We start from the raw sequence: 10226 nt of genomic DNA, 5'->3' as shown, positions 1-10226 counted from the left end.
GGTTCCATATGAACTTTAAAGTAGTTTTTTCCAATTCTGTGAAGAAAGTCAGTGGTAGCTTGATAGGGATGGCATTGAATCTATAAATTACCTTGGGCAGTATGGCCATTTTCACGACATTGATTCTTCCTATCCATGAGCATGGAATGTTCTATTTGTTTGTGTCCTCTCTTATTTCCTTGAGCAATGGTTTGTAGTTCTCTTTGAAGATGTCCTTCACATCCCTTGTAAGTTGGATTCCTAGGTATTTTATTCTCTTTGAAGCAATTGTGAATAGGAGTTCACTCATGATTTGGCTCTCTGTCTGTTTTTGGTGTATAAGAATGTTTGTGATTTTTGCACATTGATTTTGTATCCTGAGACTTTGCTGAAGTTGCTTATCAGCTTAAGGAGATTTTGGGCTGAGACAATGGGGTTTTCTAGATATACAATCATGTCATCTGCAAACAGGGACAATTTGACTTCCTCTTTTCCTAATTGAATACCCTTTATTTCCTTCTCCTGCCTGATTGCCCTGGCCAGAACTTCCAACACTGTGTTGAATAGGAGTGGTGAGAGAGGGCACCCCTGTCTTGTGCCAGTTTTCAAAGGGAATACTTCCAGTTTTTGCCCATTCAGTATGATATTGGCTGTGGGTTTGTCATAATAATAGGAGACTTTAACACCCCACCGTCAACATTACACAGATCAACGAGACAGAAAGTCAATATTATTGAATTTGTTAATAATTATTAATATTAATAAAATAACATTATCATTATTTTGAGATACATCCCATCAATACCTAATTTATTGAGAGTTTTTAGCATGAAGTTCTGTTGAATTTTGTCAAAGGCCTTTTCTGCATCTATTGAGATAATCATGTGGTTTTTGTCTTTGGTTCTGTTTATATGCTGGATTACATTTATTCATTTGCATATATTGAACCAGCCTTGCATCCCAGGGATGAAACCCACTTGATCATAGTGGATAAGTTTTTTGATGTGCTGCTGGATTCGGTTTGCCAGTATTTTATTGAGGATTTTTGCATCAATGTTCATCAAGGATATTGGTCTGAAATTCTCTTTTTTGGTTATGTCTCTGCCAGGCTTTGGTATCAGGATGATGCTGGCCTCATAAAATGAGTTAGGGAGGATTCCCTCTTTTTCTATTGATTGGAATAGTTTCAGAAGGAATGGTACCAGCTCCTCTTTGTACCTCTGGTAGAATTTGGCTGTGAATCCATCTGGTCCTGGACTTTTTTGGTTGGTAGGCTGTTAATTATTGCCTGAATTTCAGAGCCTGTTATTGATCTATTCAGAGATTCAACTTCTTCCTGGTTTAGTCTTGGGAGGGTGTTTGTGTCAAGGAATTTATCCATTTCTTCTAGATTTTCTAGCTTATTTGCGTAGAGGTGTTTATACTATACTCTGATAGTAGTTTGTATTTCTGTGGGATCGGTGGTGATATCCCCTTTATCATTTTTTATTGCGTCTATCAGATTCTTCTCTCTTTTCTTCTTTATTAGTTTTTCTAGCAGTCTATCAGTTTTGTTGATCTTTTCAAAAAACCAGCTCCTGGATTCATTGATTTTTTGAAGGGTTTTTTTGTGTCTCTATTTCCTTCAGTTCTGCTCTGATCTTAGTTATTTCTTGCCTTCTGCTAGCTTTTGAATGTGTTTGCTCTTGCTTCTGTAGTTATTTTAATTGTGGTGTTAGGGTGTCAATTTCAGATCTTTCTTGCTTTCTCCTGTGGGCATTTAGTGCTGTAAATTTCCCTTTACACACTGCTTTAAATGTGTCCCAGAGATTCTGGTATGTTGTGTTCTTTGTTCTCATTGGTTTCAAAAAACATCTTTATTTCTGCCTTCATTTCGTTATGTACCCAGTAGTCATTCAGGAGCAGGTTGTTCAGTTTCCATGTAGTTGAGCAGTTATGAGTGAGTTTCTTAATCCTGAGTTCTAGTTTGATTGCACTGTGGTCTGAGAGACAGTTTGTTATAATTTCTGTTCTTTTACATTTGCTGAGGAGTGCTTTACTTCCAACTATGTGGTCAATTTTGGAATAAGTGTGGTGTGGTGCTGAGAAGAATGTATATTCTGTTGATTTGGGGTGGAGAGTTCTGTAGATGTCTATTAGGTCCGCTTGGTGCAGAGCTGAGTTCAATTCCTGGAAATCCTTATTGACTTTCTGTCTCGTTGACCTGTGTAATGTTGATGGTGGGGTGTTAAAGTCTCCTATTATTGTTGTGTGGGAGTGTAAGTCTCTTTGTAGCTCTCTAAGGCCTTGCTTTATGAATCTGGGTGCTCCTGTACTGGGTGCATATATATTTAGGATAGTTAGCTCTTCTTGCTGAATTGATCCCTTTACCATTCTGTAATGGCCTTCTTTGTCTCCTTTGATCTTTGTTGGTTTAAAGTCTGTTTTATCAGAGACTAGGATTGCAACCCCTGCCTTTTTTTGTTTTCCATTTGCTTGGTAGATCTTCCTCCATCCCTTTATTTTGAGCCCATGTGTGTCTCTGCATGTCAGATGGGTTTCCTGAACCCAGCACACTGATGGGTCTTGACTCTTTATCCAATTTGCCCGTCTGTTTCTTTTAATTGGAGCATTTAGTCCATTTACTTTTAAGGTTAATATTGTTATGCATGAATTTGATCCTGTCATTTTGATGTTAGCTGGTTATTTTGCGTGTTAGTTGATGCAGTTTCTTCCTAGCCTTGATGGTCTTTACAAGTTGGCAGCTTTTTGCAGGGGCTGGTACCATTTGTTCCTTTCCATTTTCCATGTTTAGTGCTTCCTTCAGGAGCTCTTTTAGGGCAGGCCTGGTGGTGACAAAATCTCCCAGCATTTGCTTGTCTGTAAAGTACTTTATTTCTCCTTCACTTATGAAGCTTAGTTTGGCTGGATGTGAAATTCTGGGTTGAAAATTCTTTTCTTTAAGAATGTTGAATATTGGCCCCCACTCTCTTCTGGCTTGTAGAGTTTCTACCAAGAGATCCGCTGTTAGTCTGATGGGCTTCCCTTTGTGGGTAACCCAACCTCTCTCTCTGGCTGCCCTTAACATTTTTTCCTTAGTTTCAACTTTGGTGAATCTGACAATTATGTGTCATGGAGTTGCTCTTCTCGAGGAGTATCTTTGTGGCATTCTCTGTGTTTCCTGAATTTGAATGTTGGCCTGCCTTGCTAGGTTGGGGAAGTTCTCCTGGATAATATCCTGCAGAGTGTTTTCCAACTTGATTCCATTCTTCCCATCACTTTCAGGTACACCAATCGACACAGATTTGGTCTTTTCACATAGTCCCATATTTCTTGGAGGCTTTGTTCATTTCTTTTTATTCTTTTTTCTCTAAACTTCTCTTCTCACTTCATTTCATTCATTTGATCTTCAATCACTGATACTTTCTTCCAGGGGATCAAATTGTCTACTGAAGCTTGTGCATTCATCATGTAGTTCTTGTGCCATTGCTTTCAGCTCCATCAGATCATTTAAGGACTTCTCTACATTGGTTGTTCTAGTTAGCCATTTGTCTAACCTTTTTTCAAGGTTTTTTAAGTTCTTTGCGATGGGTTCGAACTTCCTCCTTTAGCTCAGAGAAGTTTGATTGTCTGAAGCCTTCTTCTCTCAACTCATCAGAGTCATTCTCTGTCCAGCTTTGCTCCGTTGCTGGTGAGGAGCTGTGTTCCTTTGGAGGAGGAGAGGCCCTCTGATTTTTAGAATTTTCAGTTTTTCTGCTTTGTTTTTTCCCCATCTTTGTGGTTTTGTCTACCTTTGGTCTTTGATGATGGTGATATACAGGTGGGGTTTTGGAGTGGATGTCCTTTCTGTTGTTAGTTTTCCTTCTAACAGTCAGGACCCTCAGCTGCAGGTCTGTTGGAGTTTGCTGGAGGTCTACTCCAGACCCTGTTTGCCTGGGTATCAGCAGTGGAGGCTGCAGAACAGCGAATATTGCTGAACAGCAATATTGCTGCCTGATTGTTCCTCTGGAAGTTTCATCTCAGAGGGGTACCTGGCCGTGTGAGGTGTCAGTCTTCCCCTACTAGGGGTTGCCTCCCAGTTAGGCTACTTGGGGGTCAGGGACCCACTTGAGAAGGCAGTCTGTCCATTCTCAGATCTCAAACTCTGTGCTAGGAGAACCACTACTCTCTTCAAAGCTGTCTGACAGGGACATTTAAGTCTGCAGAGGTTTCTGCTGTCTTTTGTTTGGCTATGTCCTGCCCCCAGAGGTGGAGTCTACTGAGGCAGGCAGGCCTCCTTGAGCTGTGGTGGGCTCCACCCAGTTCAAGCTTGCTGGCCACTTTGTTTACCTACTCAAGCCTTAGCAATGGTGGGCGCCCCTTCTCCAGCCTCACTGCCACCTTGCAGTTCGATCTCAGACTGCTGTGCTAGCAATGAGCGAGGCTCCGTGGGCGTGGGACCCTCCGAGCCAGGCACGGGATATAATCTCCTGGTGTGCCGTTTGCTAAGACCATTGGAAAAGTGCAGTATTAGGGTGGGAGTTACCCAATTTTCCAGGTGCTGTCTGTCACAGCTTTGCTTGGCTAGGAAAGGGAATTCCCTGACCCCTTGTGCTTCCTGAGTGAGGCGATGCCTTGCCCTGCTTCAGCTCATGCTCTGTGCACTGCACCCACTGTCCTGCATCCACTGTCTGATAAGCCCCAGTGAGATGAACCCGGTACCTTAGTTGGAAATGCAGAAATCACCCATCTTCTGCATTGCTCACGCTGAGAGCTGTAGGCTGGAGCTGTTCCTATTCAGCCATCTTGGAACCACCCCCGGATTCATGAATATTTTGTACATAGGGTTATAATCTGATACTATGTTATTAAGTTTTTGCTCCAAATGTTTCCAGATTTGGTCACTGAGACTCTTTCAGTTGGGTCCTATGTACTGTTGACATACCCCATCAATGTTTGTGTGTGCTTTGTTTTGTTTGTTTTTTCAAATATTTCCTTTCTGGCATTACAGAATACTCCAGGCTTCTTGTACATTTTTTATCCTAGTCCTAAAAGCAACCATTTCTCCAAGGAACCCTTTTTCTTTTGGAGAGTGGTGTTAGTAACCAAGATCTGAAGCCTAGATGTACTCATTTCTACTGGGGCGTTCTTGCTTGTAGGCCTTTACAGATGTCAGGGCAAAAAATAATATATGCATATGTAGCATCCCATATGCACACACACATTTATAAATATTTTTGTGTGTATCTGCATATATTAAGCTAAACATGAGTCTGTAAGGATATTACCAAATGGATCATTATAGTTTCCTCCCTTTGCTTATCTCTAGCTTCCTACTCCAACATTGAGAAACCTGGTTCCTACCATCTGCCATCTATTTACTTAATTGTTCAATACCAGTATACATATGTAACAATAACAGATTTGTTAAGCAACACCTCTATGAGAAACAACTTTACCTTCAAAAATATAGTGCTTATATTCAGTTCCTTTCGCTTTTAGTCTTACAGAATCCACTCATTTCCAAAGTTATTTAGGTCAGTACATTTGCCCCCTTCAGTGAGGGTTGTTTTATATCATTATTCATTTTTGCCATCCTTAGCACGTGGGTTTGTATTTATGGCTGCGGGATGGTTGTTCCATTTCCTGGTCTTACATTACTTATTCTTGTCAAGAACAAGAAGGAGTGAAAAACTAGAAAGTTTTTGTCAAAGAAATTTTATCCTTAAATAAGTTTTCTAAGAATTGCCATGCGGTATTATCCACTTACCTCACATTGTCTAGAGTTGGGTCACATGGCTACCTGCAGAGCAATCATTGAGAAATAGGTGGGAAGTAAGATTTTGTTAATTGGTTTAGGGTCAGCCAATTAGCAGTGTCCACTACGGTTACTCTAAAAGAGTGGAGGTCATGGGAATAACATTCACTCCTTCCTTCACTTAACAAATAATGTGTCTCAGCTATATGTTAGGCAATATTCTAAATGGTAGGTAGAAAAGAAAATATTCTTTCATGACACATATAATCTCATTTAGGAGGAGACCAAAAATGAAGTGAATAAATTAATAATTTCAAATTGTCAAGCACACTATGAAGAAAATAAAATGCAGTAATGAAACAGTGACTGAGATGGATGTGAGATATGAGCAGATGGCATTAAAGAGCAGTCAGAGAAAGTCTTTTTAAGAAGATACCCTTTGAATTTAGTACTGAATGATAAGGAGAAGTCAACAACAGGAGAATTTACATGAAGACATTTCCATTCCAAAGGAAAAATGAATGAAAACCCCTAAGCTAGGGAAGCACTTGGTTTGTTCAGAAAACACAAAGTAGTTGAGTAAAGCTAGATAAGGGTGAACAAGGAAGAGAGCCACATAAGATGGGGTTACAATGTGACTCACAGCCAGATCATGTAACACCTTTAGACCAGAAAAAGAATTAAGATTTTATTTCAACTGCAAGGCAAAAACTTGGAAGGTTTTAAGCAGGAAGATAAGTGACATAACTTACATTCTAAATGATTACTCTGTGGGCTGTATGAAGAATAGATTTTATGGAGGCAAGTATGGAAGCTGGGAGAATAATAGGAGTTTGCCAGAGATAAGATCATAGTGATATGGACTAAGGAAGTAGGAGAGAAAATGAGAAGTATTAGGCTTCAGTTTATATTTTAGAAGTTGAATGGGCTGTATTTTCTAATGCTTTGCATATGGAGTAAGAAGAAAACTTGGTTGGTAATGTTGTTGAGATAAGGAAGGCTGGGTAGTCAGGTATCTGTTGCTATAAAAAGTGTGTCTTTCACCTACTACTTTATTATCTCACATTGTTTCTGTGGGACAGAAATTCATGAAGGGCTTGAAGGGGATGTCCTGGCTCAGCGTTTCATGTGGTTGCATGCAGTCAAATGGTGGCTAGAGCTAAAGCAGTTGAGACTAACTAGCTCTCTCTCTCTCTTTCCATAAGGCCTTAGGAATTCTCCATGTGATATCTCTGTGTGGGCTAGTTTGGACTTCCTCCCAGTACGGCAACCTTAGTATAGTCAACCTGCTTTGTAGAACAGTTTATGCCTTCAATGAACAGGATTGAAGCTGAAAATCTTGTATCACCTACACTCAGAAGTCATTGATGTCATTTCTACATCATTCTATTGGTTTTAAGTGAGTTTGTGAGTTACAAGCCCACCTAGATTCACAAGAAGGGAAACCAGACCTCTCCTCTTGATGGAAGAGTGGTAGGATTGTATAAGAGCAAATGGAATGAAATATATCCTTGCAGTCATCTTTGAAAAGTATAGTCTGCCACAGAGTGACCTCTGACCTCTATTTACATCTCTCCTACATGCAAAATACACTCATCCTACCTCCCAAGACCTACCAAAATTCTCATCCCATTACAGCACCAAGCTTTGGCTCAAAAGTCAGGATCTCTTCATTTAAATCAGGTCCACTGGCAATTAAAGGTTGTCAGGTGTTTGGATTTGGTCCTTAAATACTGCTCTCTCAGTGAAAACCTATGAGCTAGAGAGGTCTTCTCTTCCCCACATAGACCCAATGTACAGTGGTGGAACAGGTGTACAAGAGCTGCAGTGGACACTCCCACTCAAAGAGGGGGCAAAAGGGAGGCACACAGCTGTCACTGATCCGTGGCAATTCTGGAATCTAGCCAGACACACAATTACAGCTCTTCGATTAGATTTTATTTCTACTTCCTGTGAGTTGTTCTCTATGTGACTTGGTCCTCTACCTAGGCTCCTGTTTCTATCTTTGGAGTCATCTTTCCTCATCTAATTAAAGTCTCTTTTGTTTGCTGTTGATTAGTTTTCTCTTCCTGCTTTCTGCCTTTAGAAGTTTCAGAGTCCAATGGCCTCTTTTAATTTTGAATTTTCTCTAATACAATTCTTAAAATTGTATAGGTTTGCTGTGCATTAATTTACGATTTACCTCATTTGACAAAAGCCATACCCACATATCTCTTTCAGATACACCGTTTTATATTTTGGGTTTACCTGTGAGGCTGCTGAGGGGCAATGCTTTTATGGTTCTTAAAAACCGTTTTGTTTAATTGAAAAGATCCATGAGGCATGCCCTTAAGGCCCTTTGGATCCTTTCTGTCTGTCTGAAAAGTGTTTTGAGGGTCTGCTTTAACTCTTTCTGATAATCTCATAGTCACATTTTGGATTTGATTTTTGGCCTGAGACATTCTTATTTTGGAAAATTTTGTGAGCTGAAAAGACTAATTTTGGGATCTTTGCAAATTCTTCAAATTCAATTCAAACTCTGAATAATTTGTTTTTTAGTTCATGTCTTTCTTTTCATTTTATTGTAGGTGGCTGGAAGAACCTAGGCAGCCATCTCAACATTGCCTGGAAATCTCCTTAGATAGATCACCCAATTCATTAGATACATTTTCTATTTTCCATGTTACCTCAGATGACAGCTGTGCTTAGGTTTCTCTCACCACATGAAAGGATCTCTTTTCCTTAACCTTCTGATAATGTTCTCACTTTCCTCCAGGTTTTGACTGACAGCCTCCTTGAGACATTTTAAAATTCTGCTTAGTTTTTCTCCAGGCCCTTTAGGCTTTCGTTAATAGTTCACAGGGTTCTTCCAGCTTTTGCCTGATCCCAAAGCCAAAGTCATGTATTTTTGATGTATATTATGGCATTCCACTTTCAGTTCCAGTTATCTATATTTGCATAACAATTTATGCATAAAAAATGATAACAATTATTTTATTACCTCATGGTTTCAGCCAGTCTGGAATTGGGGAAGGATTTGACTATGTAGTTCAACCTGTGGGTTTTATAAGTTGCAGTCAGATGGCAACGGAAGCTGGAACAGAGGGCTGCACCTCTCTCTGACTCTTCATGTAGTCTTAGTGTTTCTCCATTGGTCTCCTTGTGTGCTTTAGTCCGGGCTTTCTTGCAGCATGGTGGCTTCAGGGCAGTTGAACTGCTGCAATTGCAGTTCAGAGATCCAATGTGGGAGTTCAAGCAAGTGAGAAAGAAGATGAATTAATTGCTTGTAATCATTGAGCCTCAGAAGTTGTCCAGCATCATATCTGCTACATTTGATTGGTGTCAAGTGTGTCATAAGTCTACATAGATTCAAGGAGAGGAAAATAATTTCATCCCTTGACAGAGAAGGGAAAGGGCAGAAAGGGACAGTTTCATTTGGTCTATCTGTGATTAGCACAGGAAGTCTTTGTTGGCCAGGCGCGGTGGCTCATGCCTGTAATCCCGGCACTTTGGGAGGCTGAGGCGGGTAGATCACCTGAGGTCAGGAGTTCGAGACAAGCCTGGCCAACATGTTGAAACCCCGTCTCTACTAAAAATACAAAAATTAGCTGGGTGTGTTGGTATGTGCCTGTAATCTCAGCTACTCGGGAAGCTGAGGCAGGAGAGTTGCCTGAACCTGGGAGGCAGAGGTTACAGTGAGCTGAGATCATGCCACTGCCCTTCAGCCTGGGCGATAGAGCAAGACTGCATCTCAAAACAAACAAACAAACAAAAAAAAAACAAGCCTTTGTTAGCACTCAAAGATACAGAGGTGGTGGACCTGCTGAAAAAGGCAGCTCAGAGTCCTCTGAGAAGACAACCTCTCTGCTACCTGGGAATACATATTAGAGATAATTTCTGTAGTAAAATATACATAGCATAAACTTTCCCATTTAAATGCACAATTCAGTGGTATTTTATATTCACAACGTTGTCCAACCACCACCACTCTCCAACAGATAATTATTTTTGGGGGAGGACAAGGTTCAGGAAGAGCTGAACCATGTTCAACCACAGAAAGAAACCACAGCTCCCAAAGAGAAACTGGAATAAGATGGGGAAACGATGTGGGACTGGGGGCCTGCCCTTAGTGCAGGGTTTAGGAGGGCTTATTCTGGCCATTATGCATTGCTAAGGAACTCTGCTCTTAGCAGCCACAATGGCACAATGACGCCAGGCCATCCCTGTGCAGTGGGAAAGCATTGGTTGCTGGGAGCAGGACCAATTTTTCACAGTGACGCTTTGCAGCAGAGGCCAAAGCAATGAAGATCATGGGCTGTTTAAACTTCTCAGTTCTCTTTTAGTACAAAAGTTGGCCTTCCTGTGCTTAAGTAAACAGTTTTGTTGCTGAGAGTAAATCATGCGAAACAAAATGGTCTTCTCTCTAATCAGGTGATAATCAGTTGAAAAAATAAAGTGAATATTACCATGTTTTCTCTAATGTTGTATAACTAATCATACTGGATGCTTGTAGTTAGGAATGAGTATACTGATCTTCAAAAACTAGAGAAAT

The sequence above is a fragment of the Symphalangus syndactylus genome, chromosome 2 (assembly GCF_028878055.3).
Source record: "Symphalangus syndactylus isolate Jambi chromosome 2, NHGRI_mSymSyn1-v2.1_pri, whole genome shotgun sequence".
Classification (NCBI taxonomy): Eukaryota; Metazoa; Chordata; class Mammalia; order Primates; family Hylobatidae; genus Symphalangus; species Symphalangus syndactylus.
Note: the sequence above shows the minus strand (reverse complement) of the source record.